The sequence below is a fragment of the Hemicordylus capensis genome, chromosome 10 (assembly GCF_027244095.1).
Source record: "Hemicordylus capensis ecotype Gifberg chromosome 10, rHemCap1.1.pri, whole genome shotgun sequence".
Lineage (NCBI taxonomy): Eukaryota > Metazoa > Chordata > Lepidosauria > Squamata > Cordylidae > Hemicordylus > Hemicordylus capensis.
The window spans coordinates 14,559,967-14,577,775 of NC_069666.1; the positions used below are offsets into that span (position 1 = coordinate 14,559,967).

The 17,809-nt window shown below is 48.4% G+C and overlaps 1 protein-coding gene across 3 annotated transcripts in view; it reads left to right on the forward strand.

Annotated features, from left to right (window-relative positions):
* MAPK6 (mitogen-activated protein kinase 6) overlaps window positions 1–17,809 on the forward strand; it is a 45,770-nt gene that overhangs the window by 14,636 nt on the left and 13,325 nt on the right. Inside the window, exon 1 of one of the 3 annotated variants that reach the window (XM_053272161.1) lies at window positions 14,531–14,707. The exons of 1 other annotated variant lie outside the window; for it this stretch is intronic. The gene's annotated coding sequence lies outside the window, so the exon portion shown is untranslated. Of the gene's footprint in view, window positions 1–14,530; window positions 14,708–14,905; window positions 15,056–17,809 lie in introns of those variants that run through there. One more of the 3 variants, XM_053272163.1, reaches the window with a different exon arrangement.

Genomic DNA, 17,809 nt, shown 5'->3' on the forward strand with positions numbered 1-17,809 from the left:
CTTTCTTCAAACAACCCAAGATCCATAACTCACTTGGGTATAGATCTTTGGTAACTTGAAGTAAGTAGGCTTAAATAGGCCGAGATTGGTGGGTTCAGTGGTGCACTTTGGAGCGGCCATTTGTCCAGAATTCCACTGTTTAAAATCAATGTTCTCAATGAAAATAAATTAAGAATAATAATAATAATTATAATAATAGCACCTCAACACCATAGGGGCCACAGAAATCACCATCAGCCAATTACAAAAAGCAGCTTTACTGGGAACAGCCTATATTCTGCGACGATATCTATAACAAGTGACAATAAAATTCTGGCATCCCAGGTCCTTGGAAAGGACTCTATGTCTGGATAAAACAAACCAGTCAATAACACCTGTCTGACTGTGTAAACAAGAAATAATAATATAAATAGATTCGATGTCTGGATAAAACAAACCAGTCAATAACATCTATTTGTGGAAACAAGAAATAACAGCAACAATAATAATAATAAACTTTATTTGTTAGCCGCCCCAAAACATACGATAAAAACACATAACACATTAAATTATAATAGACAAAAAAAAGGTGTAAAGAAAATACAAAATATAATACATTGGTCTAAACCATGTTGGTCAAAACCAGGCCCTAGTCTATTAAAATCTCTCTATACTTTCCAGTTATTTCTGCACAGATTTATAAACTCAATATGACAAACAATTGTGTAGCCATATACATATACTTTTGTCTTATCAAAATGATAATGCCTGTTTTAGAGTCTTTCCCCTCTTTCTCCTTTATTTTTCAACCAATAATGTAACCTTTGAAATTAAGTCATTTTTTTTGATATTCAGAGGCTCCTCATACACCAGCCAGAGACACATTTGCAGGTAAATGGCTCTTGTGTGTGGTTTAGCAGGCTCGTTAATAAAAAATAAAATAATGTGAGTCCCTAACCTGGGGCTGCACAACTTTTGCCCTCCTGCAGACATTGGACTACAACTCCCATCATCCCTGACTATTGCCCACTGTGGCTGGGGATGATTGGAGTTGTAGTCTAAGAACAACTGGAGGGCCGAAGTTATGCAGCCTTGCTCTAAGCCGCAGCTTACTTAACTTAAGCCTAAATCTGGCATTGTGCTGGGGATGATGGGAGTTGTAGCCCAATAACCGCTAGAGGGTTGAAGTTGTGGAGCCCTGCAGACAGTGTGGGTTCTTAGGATCAGAACTGGCTCTACCATGAGGTCAATGCCTTCAGGCAGTAGAACCTGCTGGCCTGGGCTTTTGGAGTTCACATTTTGGCTGAGCAGCTCATAGAGAGTTTATTTCAGCCACAGATGCAAAGCCAGAATTTCCTCCAGGGCTTATGCTGGCTTACTCATGCAGTGACTTCAGTGAGAATGTTTGAAAGGGTAATTGATGCCTGCGTTCTTTGGTAACTAAAGCCTTTGCTGCCTCTTCCAAGATAATATCACTCTTCGGACAGCAAGAAGCAAATAGGCTTACATAATATAGCAACAGCATCTGCTGCAGAAACAGCATGTTTGCCATTGTTTTGCATTGGTGATATTAATACATTGCACTGAAAGCCAATTCCAATAGGATTTCAAAATGGCTATTTTATTTTATTCTATTTTATTTTATTATTATTCCATTCATTCATTCATTTTGTATATTGCCCAGAACCTGCGTCTCTGTGCGGTTTACAGTAACAATACAAATTACTACAGAATAAAAGGTTAAAACGTTACAACAATTTAAACTTTTAAAACAATGTTAAAAACTATTAAAATAGTATTTAATAAAAAGCCTGGGTGAATAGATGTGTTAGATCTTTAAGGACTTTTTAAAAAATTGCCCCATTGGGGCCTTTTGCCCTACAAAAGACAATCACCATGTTGTTTAGTAACAGCATCTTGGCAGAACTTTAGCTGTGTAATTCAACATAACGGTAATTAAATTGCATTTACATTGCATATTTTACATAGAAGGAAGTGTGTTCATTCCTCCAGAATAGCAGATACTGCATCTAGGGCTGCCACATGTCCAGGGTTGGCCTAGACGGCCCAGGAACTGGACATCCTGTCCAGGATGTCAGAAAAGTGTTGACCTGGACACAAAATGTCTTGGAATTTTGAGCAGGAAAACTGCTTTAATAAATTTTACCTGCATTTCTGGTGCTTCCCTCCAGGCATTGTAGCTACAGGGTGTCAGTGTTTAAAAGTCCAATCTTCTTACACTTTCTCTGGCACCAGTGCTAGGGATGTGCACAAAATTCACCCAAATTTGACCAAATTCATTTTGAGGTTGGCCAAATTTGAATCGATTCGAACAAATCTCCACTCTGTTCGATGGTTCAAATCGAATTGATTTGAATTCAATTCAGATTTATTCATGTGAATTTTGTGCACATCCCTAAGCAGTGCTACCGACTAGCTAGGTTGGCTCTCTGTACATGACCCAGTAAACTCCTTCTTCCCCACTTTTCTGGATCATCTCTAGCATTAGCAAGGGTAGTAGTGGGCCTTTGGGTTTAGCTGATAAGTGTATGGACGGAGTGAGCCCCCTTTTCTGTGGTGGCATGGTGGGGATCCCACTTCTCTCTAGAACACTCATCACCTGATGCAGCACCTGCATCTTGTGAGGGCCCCTCTTAGCCAACCAGAAGTATCTCCCGTGTGCAGCCGCAGAAAAAAATGCAGCAGCGATCTAGAAAAATGCTGAAAGGCATCATCTCATATTGTGTGGGAGATGGCAATGGTAAACCCCTCCTGTATTCTACCAAAGACAACCACAGGGCTCTGTGGTCACCAGGAGTTGACACCAACTCAACAGCACACTTTACCTTTACTTTCAGCTTTCCTCCCCTTGTTCTTTCGAGCCCTTCTCACCGATCGTGAGAAAGGGCTCATTATCACAAAACTCCTGAATTCGGGTGGAATGTGTCTTCTACCCAAGCGGTGATGGTGTGAACTGACCTACTCTGTCACGGCCTAGCCTACCTCACAAGGTTATTGTGAGGGTAAAATGGGAAGGAGATCCTTGTATGCAGCCCTGAGCTCCTTGGACGAAGGGCGGATTAAATATGTAATAAATAAACCCTGCTCAAATCCCCAGATACGTTAGGCAGCTGATTCAGTAAAATTCTAACAATGCTTTCAGTTCAGCTGACGAGATGTAGCAAAACACCAGTGTTTCTTGGCAGACTTCACAGCTTAAATATTTTCATTAGCTCTCAGTTACTGAATGATGGAGGGTTCATTTGAACGGGTGGAGTTAATTGCCGATATTTCAAGCTGTTTATGCCAAATCTGAGTCCCGCGCACACAGACAGAGAGATGGCAGTTGAATCAGCAGTTCGTCCAACTCTCCTTCCGTGGAATGCACAACGATCGATCACTTTAAACGACAAGCAACTTGTGCATGTTGCTCTTTTGCCCGGCGCCTCTTTAAATCTCGATAAGCTGTGATGGTGCATGGAATAGCTTGTGCCTAAAGAGCTACAGAGGTAGCGTGTACCTCGTATTTAATTAAAAAGCAGCTGTAAGGGGGGCCCCCAGTGCTAGGGAGGGAACATGCTAGGGCATGTGCATTGCTCCGGTGGTGTGCAGAGCATGCTGTATGCAGGGGCAGGAGGAAGGGACGGCTAAATGGAACCTCCATGTCCAGAGGTAGTATACCTTTAAATGACAGCTGCTGGATGGAGCAACAGCAAGGAAAGACTGACGTCTGCATGCTTGCGGGCTTTCCCCCGAGCTATCTGGTTGGCCACTGTGAGAAACAGGAGCCTGGAATTAAGTTACCTTTGGCCTTACCCAGCAGGGCTCTTCGTATATCCTTACACAGAACTGCAGACTTATTGGCGAAAGGTCAATCGGATCAGCTCATAGCTCTCGTTAAAAACTTGTGTTTTAGGTCCTTCAATGCTATAATTTGCTACATTTTTTAAAAAAACTGGGAGAACTTACAGGTCGAGGCACAGGCTCCAATGGCCTCCGTTTGTTTGTCGATCCCTGTCCTGATAACTTCCAGTCCCTAACTTGCCCCGGGGATGATTCCAAGGAGTGGCAAGGGTTAGCGGGTTCTCAGGGGCGTAGCTAGGGGAGAGGGGGCCCGTGTTCCCCCCTCTCTCTGGCGGGCGACCCCTCAGAGTGAGAGAGATAATGAAGAAAATAGGGAGAGGTGGAGCTGGGGTGGCCCTGGGTTTTTTGAACCCTTTTGCTCAATTATAGTGACACCCCAGCGGGTGCTCCCCCATTAATATTTCCAGCTCCCTATTCTGCTCTCCCATCTACCAGCCTGGAACTTGACAGCAAAGCGTCAGACAATACAGTCGTAGTACCACCATGGTCCAATAGCTTGAATTAATTATTTTTAAAGACCTCCAGTGGTTTAAGGACCCTCGGCAACTCACTCCTCTACCCCAGAACAAGCAGCAGAAGTCAGTGCAGCCAGGTAGATAGGAGACTCCTCCAGCCTCCCAGGAGCCCGGCCAACCCCTTCCCTTCCTTCCTGGCCCGGAACTGGGCTTCTGGGTGAGACCATGTGTGCAGAGGGGTGGGTGTGCAGGGTCACCCGTCCTGCAGATTTCAACTGGCCTGCTGCTGATCTCTGTCTCCCTACCACCGTATTTCCTGCCAGAATGGGAAGAGAGAACTCACCTGGAAAAGTGGACTGGAAAGTTTGGCCTAATCCATATGACAGTGAGGTCATCTACACAATCAAAAACGGTGTCCTACCCAGGTTTCGGAGCTGTGTGTGCTCCCAGTTTTCAGTTGTATGGAAGCAAGGTAGGAGGAAAACCTGGGGAGAAGTGATTGTGTGGAAGCAAGGTAGGAGGAAAAGCTACCCAGGTTTCCCTCTTACCTCGCTTCCACACAACCGAAAACTGGGAGCACACATAGCTCCGAAACCTGGAAACTGTTTTTGGAGACGTTTTTTGAATGTGTGAATGACCTCGGCATTTTCCAAAAAGAATCCGGCCCATTTTCTGAATAAATTTGAACATGTCAAGCAAATTTTGTTAAGAGAAACCTCTATTTGAATTTAATGAGTCGTTTCTCACGAGCGGTGAGAAATGGCAACCGGGTTTGCGGGGAGAAAGCCCTGAAGAGCTGACCTGCCCACAGATGATCCTTTTACTTCCCCTGGGCAGGAGGATCGCCCGCCCAGATGAGCACTGGCTGCTGTTAGTAGCTCCAAGGGTCCGGGTGCCGGGATGTGCCACACCGCCCCCTGGAGCCCCAATAATGTACTGCACTAGTGCATTGTGGAGATCCCCCCTCCCCTCCCCAAGTCCACCGGCCATGTCGCAAGCAGCCACGGCCGACACAAAGTCAGGAAAACGGGGTTAGGAGAGCACTCGCTGACCTAACCCCGTTTTGAGGGGAGGTTTCTTGGGCGGGTTTAATGCCATGGTGCCACCAGGATCCCGACGGTTCACATGCTTGTGCAAAACCAGGCTGTGCTCCATAGGAACACAGGAAGCTGCTGCCATCTACTGAGTCAGACCATTAGTCTTTCTAGCTCAGTATTGTCTTCACAGACTGGCAGCAGCTTCTCCAAGGTTGCAGGCAGGAATCTCTCTCAGCCCTATCTTGGAGATGCTGCCAGGGAGGGAACTTGGAGCCTAGATGCTCTTCCCAGAGTGGCTCCATCCCCTAAGGGAGCCAGTGTGGTGTAGTGGCTAGAGTGCCAGACTAGGTCTGGGGAGACCCGAGTTCAAATCCCCATTCAGCATGATACTTGCTGGATGATTCTGGGCCAGTCACTTCTCTCTCAGCCTAACCTATTACACAGGGTTGTTGTAAGGAGAAACTTAAGTATGTAGTACACTGCTCTGTGTTCCTTGGAGGAAGAGTGGGATATAAAATAATTTTCAAAAAGGGGAAGAATATCTTACAGTGATACACACACATCAAGTCTCCCATTCTCCCAAGTGTGAGCACTATAAGATATTCCCCTTAGGGGATGGAGCTGCTCTGGGAAGAGCAGAAGGTTCCGAGTTCCCTTCCTGGCTTCTCCAAGATAGGGCTGAGAGAGATTCCTGCCTGCAACCTTGTAGAAGCCGCTGCCAGTCTGTGAAGATAATACTGAGCTAGACAGACCAATGGTCTGACTCAGTATATGGCAGCTTCCTATGTTCCTAAGACCAGCTCTCCTCCCTTAGCCTGGTTTTGCATGCACTATACAGCTTCACTATATAGCAAAACCCCCACTCCCCTAATAACATTCTTTGCCCCTGACTTGCTCTTTATGGAGAATTTTGTGTCCCCCCCCATTTACAACATGTTATTCGTGTGCCCCCCACACTTGCAACAGAGTGCATTGGCTTCCATGCCACCCTCCTCTAAATAACTGCTTCCTAAAACAATGAATGTTGCTGGGAGTCTTTGAACTCCAGCAGCTATTCTATAATCTGTACAAGATGCCCTGTAAGATTAAACATTCTTCTACGCATTCTTAAGTTTTTAAAAAGGAAACGATTATGGCCCGCTGAGTAACACACCCTGCTTCAGAAAGCAGGGCAGAATACAGTTGGGCAGGGCTTTTTAAAATGTGCAACAAGACACAAAATGTGCCGCTCCAAAACACACACACAAAAGGGGGGGGGTGCAGTTCTAAAAGAACGTGAAGTTCCAAAATTCAAGTCATGCAGAAGTTGCGTTATGTTAGATGATGTAAAAAACTGACTGATAAGGAGAAAAGCGAGTCGTTCAGGCTCCTCTAGAACTCAGACCCTGATCAAGCACACCCATTTCTCCACCCCCTGCCAGACATTTTCCACAGGCTGCACGGCTATGCCCCACAGAGTCTTCCCCAATGAACATAACCCTTTCAAAGGGTTCACACACAAAGCATGAATGGCCCCCTTTGTTAAGCAGGGTCTGCCCTGGTTTGCATCTGAATGGGAAACTACATGTAAGCATTGTAAGATATTCCCCTCAGGGGATGGGGCTACTCTGGGAAGAGCAACTGCTTGCTTGCATGCAGAAGGTTCCAAGTTCCCTCCCTGGCAGCATCTCCAGATAGGGCAGAGAGAGAGACTCCTGCCTGCAACCTTGGAGAAGCCGCTGCCAGTCTGTGCAGACAATGCTGAGCTAGATGGACCAATGGTCTGACTCGGTAGAAGGCAGCTTCTTATGTTCCTGTGTACCTGGAGATACCAGGGATTGAACCTGGCACCTTCTGCCGATGCTCTACCACTAAACTATGGCCCCCGACCCTTTTATCTCTGCTCTTCAGTGTAAAATGTGCAGTGCCAACTGAGGAGGCAGTTTGCTGGGTTGTACACAAAGGCAGTGCTGACAGACTGGTAGTTGTAAGAGGCAAAGAAGGTGAAGGAAGAACCAGCAGGTACACAGCATAGGGAGAAATGGAAAATGTGAGAAAGTGCATGGGGAAAGTGCATTTGAAGAAGCGACTCGTCACACCAGAAAAGCCTGTCCCAGAACCTGTCCGTTTCCATTCAAAGTCTTTCATCACACTTGAGCCAAACAACACAAACCTTGACCAATTTTAGAACACAGAGGAGTTCCACAATGAATTGTGTTGTATCTTGAAGCTGTTGCATTCGTGAGCAGCTATGTTCAGACACAGACTGAGACTGACAAGCTGGCCTCTGCCAACTCCATCCATCTTCTTGAGCTTCTTTCACACTGCTCTCTTCTGTATCTAGTTCATATAGTCTATAGGCCTCTGTTGCATCTCAGCGTATCACGGGGAAAATAGGAACTCTCCCAGTTTGGGGATTCAATCAGTGCTCAAATTATTCTAGTTATTTATTTATTTATTTATTTTTACATTTTATATCCCGCTCTTCCTCCAAGGAGCCCAGAGCGGTGTACTGCATACCTAAGTTTCTCCTCACAACAACCCGGTGAAGTAGGTTAGGCTGAGAGAGAAGTGACTGGCCCAGAGTCACCCAGCAAGTATCATGGCTGAATGGGGATTTGAACTCGGGTCTCCCCGGTCCTAGTCCAGCACTCTAGCCACTACACCCCACTGGCTCTCCTTATTATAAGGGTGGCAGAGAGGGCCTGGCCCCCTTCACTACTGTTTTTAGAAGATGGGGGAAGCTTAAAGGAAACTGCCTTATAGAGTCCATTTGTCCGTCTAGCTCAGTATTGTCTGCTCTGATTGGCAGCAGCTCTCCAAGGTTTCAAGCAGGAGTCTGTCCCAGCCTGACCTGGAGATGCTGCCAGGGATTGAACCTGGGACCATCTGCATGTAGCTGCTCTACCACTGCGTTACGGCCCGCTCTCCTAAGAGGAATATCTTACAACACTGGGCAGAGGATAGGGCTGCACCGTGAGAATGGTCTCCTCCATTTGGTGCCAGAGAGAATGGGGGCAGAGTGTTCAGCTCTGGCCAAAGCTTCCCACATTGAGGCTCGGGCCTTGCAATGGAGAACACAGTCTTCGCTCATTAAGGTCTTACAGCCATTTTAGACTGTCATCTTCCACAGGTGGTCTCAAGGTGTGAGAGGGCTCTTGACAAAGGACCTTTCCTGGGGCCCCTCCTAGTTGCGATGACCCCCAAGGTAAGTCCCACAGAAGACTTACTCAGCTGGAGACTTTACACAAAGGGCTTCCACCCTGAATCTCCTTCGGGAAAGAGTGTGTGCATTCACACACTGGCCAGACTTACCCCGAAGTCCCTTCGAGATCCGTGGACCCACATTGGGCTTTGTCTTGCAAATTCTAGCTTATCATTTCCAGGTTTTTAAAATGCTGGTTTTAAGCTACTTTTTCTGACAACGCCGGAGCAAATAGGGAGAGGGATACTCATGATAAGAGGGATACTCTCTTTAGAAATGCAGATGTAGCTCTTTAGTAATCACACACACACACACACACACACACCTCTATTGGCTAGAAGGAAAACACTGAAGCATGCCATGTGAACTTGTAAAAACAAAACCTGAGATCAGAGGGAGCAGAGCTGCTTCCCTCAATGCCACGAGTGTAATTCAAAGTGGCTTCGCTCAACATTTACCCCACAGCATGAAGCCATGTGCAAATAACTCCCTGTGTATGTTGGTATATGGAAGAGAATACCCAGTTGATTTTAAAATAAAGCAAAGGTCTTCCCCTTCCCTTCCCCATCACATCTCTGGGCACCATTGGGACAAAAAGGAACACAAAAGAGTTTGTTTGTTTGTTTGATTGATTTTATTTATATATCGTCCTTCCAAAAATGGCTCAGGGAGGTTTACAAATTGATTTGAATTAGAAAAGCTTAACTTTCAGTGTAACCCTATGCAGGAGCAAGACCTCTCTCAATGGAACTTATTAGTGGGTTGAACTCCATCTCTTCCTCCTCTCTCCCAGTCATCCCATCTGCTAGGACCAGGGAGACCCGAGTTCAAATCTCCACTCAGCCACAAAACTCACTGAGTGACTCTGGGCCAGACACTTCTCTCTCAGCCTAACCTACCTTGCAGGGTTGTTGTGAAGATAGACATAACCATGTACTCTTGGCGCCTTGGAAGAAGAGCAGATATAAATATTTTAAAAATTAATCAATCTATCGGAGCACCACTCCCACCAAGAGAGTTGTTCTTCCACTGCACAGAGGCTCGGGGATCGGGAGGGGGCCCTTGGCAGCTGAACTCTGATATCAGTCCTGATCTTTAACCCACAGTCGGTGGATTTAAATTGGCTTCTGCTCCCATTCATGGAAATGAGGCCTGATATTATTGTGATATTATATGGAATATAATATAATATAATATAATATAATATAATATAATATAATATAATATAATATAATATAATATAATATATACTGTATATATTTCTATACCGCCCTTCCAAAAATGGCTCAGGGCGGTTTACACAGAGAAACAATAAATAAATAAGTTGGATCCCTTTCCCCAAAGGGCTCACAAGCTAAAAAGAAACATTCAATAAGACACCAGCAACAGTCACTGGAGGTCCTGTGCTGGGGGTGGATAGGGCCAGTTCCTCTCCCCCTGCTAAATAAAGAGAATCACCACGTTAAAAGGTGCCTCTTTGCCACATTAGCAGGGGGATGAATTCTGCCCTACATTTATTTCCAAATGTAGAAGCTGATTTAACTTCTGCCACTAGTTCTGCAAAGACCTCCTTGTTCGTATGGCCTTCGTATTCGGAGAACAGCGGGAGAGGATTTGCCCAGCATTTTCTAATAAGCTCACCGTTAGAAATCTCAGGACTTTGTCCCTGCTGCTATGTTGACTGCCAGCCACAATGGAACAGAAGGAATTCCATGCTGCCGCATGATGACATCGCGGCTCCCAGCACCTGCTTTCGTGATTCCGTTGCCAGAACCCAGGCCCTTTCCCAAGAATCGGGGTCATGCAAACACATCGCTTTCATTTGCCCAGGCCCTAAACAAATCTGGTCAGCTAACGTCTCTTGGAAAACGTTTTACATGGGAATGGCTTCCCTTCATTCCAGCTCTTGACAAAATAGGGACACTTGATGTGTCGTGCGAAAGCTCATCTACATACGACAGTATTTATTTATTGATTTACATTTTATATCCCGCTCTTCCTCCAAGGAGCCCAGAGCGGTGGTTAATCCTCACAACAACCCTGTGAGGTAGGTTACGCGGAGAGATAAGTGGCTGGCCCAGAGTCACCCAGTGAGCTTCATGGCTGAATGGGGATTTGAACTCGGGTCTTCCCGGCCGTAGTCCACCACTCTAACCACTATACCATACTGGCTCTCTTCACACAATCTTTCAAATCTAGGTTTCATGTGCGTTAGCCACACTGAAGTGATTGTGTGAATCCATTCCAAGGTGACTGTGTGAACTCATGCCGGGGCGGTTTATGGGCTGAGGTTCCCACCTAGGGGATGGTTTCATACAATCCCACTAACATTGGTAACCCATATTAAACCAAGGTTCAGACTGTTGTATGGGGGAAAGCCTAGTAAGTTGCATGCAAAGTGAATGGTGGTCTGTGGCATATCCCTCAGCTTCAAGAATAGCATTTCCCCATAACTGGGGCAGAGCTAGCAGTGTCCCAATGCATTCAGTGAACATGAGCCCATGTGGGTGCAGGGGCCGACGGTGGTGCCATTGCAGGCCCCTCATGCACCTGCACCGTGTGCTGTGGCGCCATGCTCCAACTCCGCAAGCTGCCGCCACCTCCTCCTCCTTTGCTGCCGCCACCACCACCTTTGGCCCCTGCTGCCGGCCCTTGTGATGTTGGTGGCAGAGGAACTGAACAGCACTCCCCAAGTGCGAAAGGCTAGCCAGGAAAGGGGCCCCGGGTGCAGAAATGCCATTTCCTGGCTGGCTTTCCACACACCAGGCGCACTGTTTCGCTCCTCTGCCACCAGTGCTGTAAGAGCTGGAGGTGGGCGGAGGAGGAGGAGGAGGAGGAGGAGGAGGTTAGTGGGCGCTGTTGAGGGATGGCGGAAGCAGCAACTCTGTGGTGGCGACAGTGGTCACTGCAACCCCCACCCCAAAACGAAATGTAAAATTTCCACAATCTTGAATTGAACACAAGACCCTGCTGACCTTGTTACACTGCTGTTAGGAAAATAATGAAGCTATTCACACGTGCAGGCAAAACCCAGCTAAGGAAGACCCGTCTGGTTTTGCCTGCAGGTGTGTACTACTGGGATCGGGCCCGATCCTGGCGGTGCCTCAGCGGCAAACCCGCCTCCATAACCACCCTCTAAAATAAGGTTCAGAGTGAGCGCTCTCCTAACCCCATTCCTGTGATCTTCTGCCAGCCCCACCTGGGCTGGCAGGCAGCTTCAGGGAGGGGAGAGGGGGTCCCAATAATGCACCGTGCACTCACTCAGTTCATTATGGGAGCTCTGGGGGGAGAAGGTGATATGGGGCGATGCATCCCAGCACCCCAACCCTCTGAGCTACAGGCGGCTGGCAGTAATTGTCTGGGCGGGCGATCCACCCACCAAAGAAGGAGCCCTCAGTTGTCTGCGGGGAGGTAAGCTTGTTAAGCTTACTTAAAACTTAAACTAAAAACTTAAAAAACTAAAACTTCAAAGCTTTTTAAGCTTACTTACTTTTTAAGGGCTTTTAAGCCCTTTCTCTGCTCATGAGAAAGGGCTCAATATGTGACATATATTATGGTTGTGAGGGGTTAAGTAAACTTTTTAAATCGTTTTGATGCTGCTAAGTATAATAACTGAATAAGGACCTTTCTTTTAAAATACATAATTAATTACACACACACATAAATTTCCCTTTGTCTGCCCTTTAAAATATGGATTTTTATCTGCTGTGAGCATTCCCCCCCCCTTTTATTGTACGCAGTGTTTGTGCATGTGCGTGTGTTGTGTCCTTTGCAACTTTGTTTATGGCCTCTGGTTGGAACAATCAATTCATTCTCCTATATGTAATGTAGAAAGTCAGTCGGTAAATGCTTTTATGGTTTTACAGTATGACATATTGCTCCCTTGAGCGATAATTTTTGGAATCGCATAATTCACCCAGTTGTAGAAGAAGAGCTTTGATATATTCTTCCAGTTTAAAGAGGAATAATTGGAGGACAGCCTCCAATTGTGAGGTACAGTTCCTAACCCTAACTAGTATCTGGGGGCGGGTGGTGGCTTTGCAGTGTTTCCAAAAGATACAGAGGCTCAAGGTCAGGCAGTTCTCTAGGAGAAGGGAGTTCCCCCGAGGGAGCCGCTGTGAACATGTCTTGTTGTCTGGACTTGATACAAGTCTGGCGAATGGCAAGAGAACCTGGTTGACCTGAAAGTAAAGATCATTATTGGGACAGTTTTCACTGTCAGCCTGTTCATACATGCACATTGCATATAGAACAGATATTTCCTACCTCCTCAAACACTTTGAGGAAAGGCACACAATCGAACTGGGTATGCTGGGAGGCTGCAGGTGGAAGGCAGGTTCTTAACCTACCTTCACCACAAATGATCTAACTTCCCTCCATCAGTGTGCCTCCCGCATGCCCACACGGACAGCCCTGCTCCGTGCAGCTCCATGAAGCACGGAGCAGGGCGGAGGGATCCAGGGCCGGAACTTGTTGTTCTGGCCTCCAGGCATCCCTCAATGCATTCACATTGCATTGGGGATTCTGCCATCAGATGGGCGCTCTATCCACCCATCTCTATGACTCCTAGGGCTGTACGCAGCCCACGGAATCACATGATACCCGGTAGCTGGGGTAAGGGTGTGAGAGCCTTAACCTTGGCTAAAAGCCAGGTTTGTTAAGGGGGTTAGGCAGGCAGGTGGGGAACGGAGAGATCCACAAGGATCCAGAGAGGATCCCGCCGCTTCTGGAGAGGATCCCGCCACTTCTCACAAGCAGCCTAACCCTGCTTGGGGCAGCCCAGGCAGGGTTAGGCCGGTCGTGAGAACAGCCTCAATGCTTTTCAATGAAATCAGTTCATACATTCAGATGTGAGCTAGGAAGTGTTGAGGAATTACATGAGGTATATTGTTGGTTAACTGTTTTTAACAGGGTCCAGGGACATCGCTAGGGAAGAGGGGACCTGTGCCTGCCTCTCTCCCTGGCAGCCCTTGGAATGAGGGAGATAATGAAGAAAATAGGGAGGGATGCAGCTGGGAGGTCTTCAAGAGCTGGGGGGCCCAGGTTCTTTGAACCCATCTGCTCAATAATAGCTACACCCCTGACAGGACCCATGTTTTGAACAGAGCAACGGTTGACAGGAATATGTCAAGTTGAGGGTTGAAACGTTTCTGCTCCTGCCTATTTGCAAAAAATATACAGTGAGAGGAGGGAGACGGAGAGGGGGGGTAGTTGCCATGCCCCACAAAATTCCAGGTTTCACCCAGATTTTAAGCATCTCACCCAGATTGCTGAGCCCACCCAGGTTTCAGCTTTCATTTAAAAAGAAGCAGCAGCTAAGCTCTAACCCCTTGTAGAAGTGGAGTTATAGGACAAACCTGCCGTCGCTCTTCTGCGCAAAAAAACATTTTCGAGCCAATTGAAATATGCAAATTGAAATATGCAAATTAGGCACCTGGATTTGGAAAGCCAGAATATGGCAAGGGGGAGGGGGGGCTCCAAAGACCTTTAGGTTCAGGGTTGCCATATTCTGGCTCTCCAAAATCCGGGTGCCTAATCTGCATATTAGGTAAACTGGCTTGAAAATAAATTTTGAGCAGAAGAATGAGGGCACCTTGTTCAGGCTCCAAAACTACCGATGTGTCCTTCTGCACACACAGGGCAGGAGGAGCCCCACACAGGGAGCCCGCCCCACACAGGGAGCCCGCCCCCCCCACGACGGCACATGGACCTTAGCCAAGAGAAAGCGAGTGCAAAAGGGCTTCCACTGTGAACCGCCCAGAGGCGCAAGTTTTGGGCAGTATCGACATTCGAAAGTAATAAAAATAATAATAATAAAGCAAGCAGCGTGCGTGGGTTCGCGGCAGCGCGGGCGCCAGCTTCAGGCGAGGTAAGGTAGGTTGCGCGGCCCCGCCGCTCCCGCCTCGACCTCAACCGCCACGTCCCAGACCCTCGAGGCGGGGCGGGGGCGCGCGCGCGCTCTCCCCTCTCCCACGGGCCCCGCCCCCTCAGCCTCTTGACTCCACCCGAGGGCGGAGCCGGGCGGCCTCCCGCTCCCCCTTGTCCTCGCCGCCGGGTTAGATGGCAGTAGCCGCGGTGGGAGCCGGGCTGTTGCGGCGCAGGAGGAGGAGAAGGCGGCGGCGTGGTGGAGTCGAGGCGCTTGGCGAGAGGCGTCCGCTCTCCCCTTTCTCATGAGCCTGGGCAGCCCCGTGAGTCTGGGGAGGGAAGGGAAGGGAAGGGAAGGGGAGGCGAGGCGGCAACCGCCGCCGCGGGGAGGCTCGGGGGCCGCAGTGCGCGCCGCGTCAGGCTCGCTCTCTCCTCTCCCCCCCGCCCGCCCGCCCGCCGCTGCACAAAGGCGCTTTGTTCTTGGCCGGCCGCCGCGCGCCCTGCCGGGCCTGGAGCGCCGGGGCAGCCCGGCAGGCCTTGCGCAGTGCGGCGGAGCGACCCGCAGGCAGGCAGGCTCCCTGTCGGAGGAGGAAAGGCGGCGGTAGAAGAAGAAGAAGAAAGGGGGACTTCTCCTTCTCCGCCTTCGCTTCTCTCGGCTGGAGGGCAGGCCGGTTCGTCTGGCCCTTCCCGTCCGGGGCGGCGGGCGGGCGGGCCGGCGGACCCCAAGCGCTCCCCGAAGGGGCTGGCGGCCGCCTGGGAGGGTTTCTCCTTCTCCTCCTCCGGGATGGCGTCTGGGGCAAGCCGGGGGCTGGCGTGGTGGGGCCGCCGCGGGAGGGGGGCTCCTCGCCCCCCACCCAACCCCGCCGCGGCCCTTCGGAGTTGCGGGGTGCCTGGTGGGTGGCGCGCTCCTCCGGGGCGCCTGTTTCCTGGGGAGCCGCCGGCCCCGCTGCCTTTGGCGGGGCTCGCGGTCTGGGGCCGCAGCCGGGGAGGGAAGGGAGGGAGAGGGCTTGGCTTGGGGTGGGGGGTACAGGTTTGATGTGGCTTCCCCCCCGCTGGGGGTCTGTGGCTGTCCCTCGGGACGCGCTGGGGTTTTCCGTGGAAGTGGTGGAGGAAGGCCGGCCTTGCAGCAGTAGCGCGTTGCTGCCTCTGCTCAGCAGGGCTTGCCTCGGTTTGCATTGGGATGGGGGACTAAGCGCGGGGTGGGTACTGTCTGCTGCAAGGTTTTCCCCTTAGGGGAAGGGGCCCTGGGCTGGGTAGGTGGAGCATCTGGCAGACGGCCCCAGCCAGGTTCAAGCCCTGCGTCTCCCGGTAGGACTGGGAAGGCGCCTTGGAGAGCTGCCGCTGCCGGGGCCTGACTCGGTGGAAGGCAGTCAGAAGGATGTGTGTTTAATTACTTGCAGACATCCCCCGCCCCCCAATACTGCCCTTATTTTCCTTCTCTCGCACGCACCACCACGTAGGCGGAGTGGGGATTTCTCATCGCTGCCTGTATGCAAAACAGAGAGGTGACTCTCTTTTCCGATCTCTGAAGCCAAAGTAGAAAGATGGGATGGGGTGCCTGACGCATGGCCTCTTTCGAAATGAATTGGTTGCCCAGAGGGGCCGTGTCCGGTCTGCTCTTCCTCTTCCTTCTCCATTGAGTGGTCACCAGGCACTGCGGCATTGGCGGCTTCTCTTGCCTTTAGGACACTTTTCATTCATTTCCTGGCCTACATTCTCTGGCGCTACACCCTTCAAAGCAGCTGCTGCTTGCTGCTGCAGTGTTTCAAATTACAGAGGGAGCGGAAAAGGCGGGTGGGTGGGATTTGTGCAGCTTTTTCTTTCTCCAAAGCAGCCTAATTGCTGTTCTTTCTCCCCCCCACCCTTCCCTTTGCTTTCTACCAAGAACTGCCCCAGATAGTAGCCACTATTGGTTTGAAAAGCAGTTGTTTGGTAGTAATGACAGGTTTAGGGCCCCTGTGGTTTAAAAGAGGGTTTTTTAAGAGCCTCCCTTGCCGTGACTCTCAGTGTGTGCTAGCTGAAGGATACTAGAAGGTAGTTTTTTGTTTTTTACTATTAGCAAGTAGCACATAAGCTATTGTTAGAATATCAGACCATGCTGGTGCAGAGGGTGTTGAGTGTTTTGCTTCCTGGAAAAAGTTTGATTGTGCTAAAAAGTATGAGGACGATGGTAGAAGGATCATTAGGAATGGTTCCTTCCAGAGGATTTGCTTCCTGAGGATGTGCTTTTATATCATTGGTGGGGGGCAGCAGGGGGTGGCACACTGGACTAACACCTTCTTGGAGTGTGGTGCGAATAGGTTAAAATAACAGCTAGAAAGTCCAGTTTTTTCTTGTCTCTGAGAAGGAAAAAACTCAGAAGTAAGTAAAGATGCAATAAAAAGCATATTGTAGAGACAACAAAAGGCTCTGCAAGCAAACTTTTCAATGGCACTGTTGTTTTGGTACTTGCGGGAACTGTGTTCCACTCCCTAGCAGCATACTGCTATTGTTGGGAGTGACCAGGATTGCCTCTATTTATGCATAAGTGGATTCTTATATGGGGATAAAGGATCCCAATATAGTGCTTGTCTGTTGGGATGCAAAGCAGGTCCTTCTGGACTCTACAGGGAATTAAATAATCTTCCCTGAAAGAACTGTATTTTTAAAATTTACAAATAACTTCAACAATCCATTTATGCTCAAAGTAATCCCAAAGATCTGTAGGCTCTAAAAGCATACTTAGGATTGTGTCCTCAAAGTAAGAAAATGGTTGAACTGTTTGGAAAGATTAATAGATCACTAGCAAGCTTAGTGGTGGTTAAAGCAGTGTGTAGTGACTAAAATTGCTTGCTCTCAGTCCAGGTTAATTACAACGGAAGGTGTTAATGCTGAAACACAAAAATGTGTACCACACAGGTGGTATACTTTAGTAATTTCCATCATGCTGTCCTGTTTTCTAGTGAGAGCCTTTCCTTCCAGCAGATCATTCTTGTAAAGAAAGTAATGACTTGAAAAATCGACCTTAGGTAAAGATTAACTGTCATATATCTCTTCAGGTAGTAGAGTTTGTTTAATGATATTAGCAAAATGTCCAAAAGTTTGTGGTGGTGGGGAAGTGCACACTCTTAAGTTTACCATACCTTGGAGCCAGAATGTGTGGGTACGAGGTGGGAGGTTTGAGAGTGAGTTGCAGTTTAGGAGTTCTTGTGATGACTCATTGCCTACTGCTTGCAACGTGGCTGATATTTTTTTTCTTAAATCACATAAGCACTAGTATACTTGCACAGATGGGGCTTAGGTTTATCAGGTTGTATAACAGCTTTCTTAGTCTTATTTTTAGTAAAAATAGGAGTTGCTGTTAACTGATTATCTAATGACTTGCTAATTTAACTCATTATAAAATGCTAGTCTTACTGAAAGCTCTTACTCTGAATTGCCAGAAA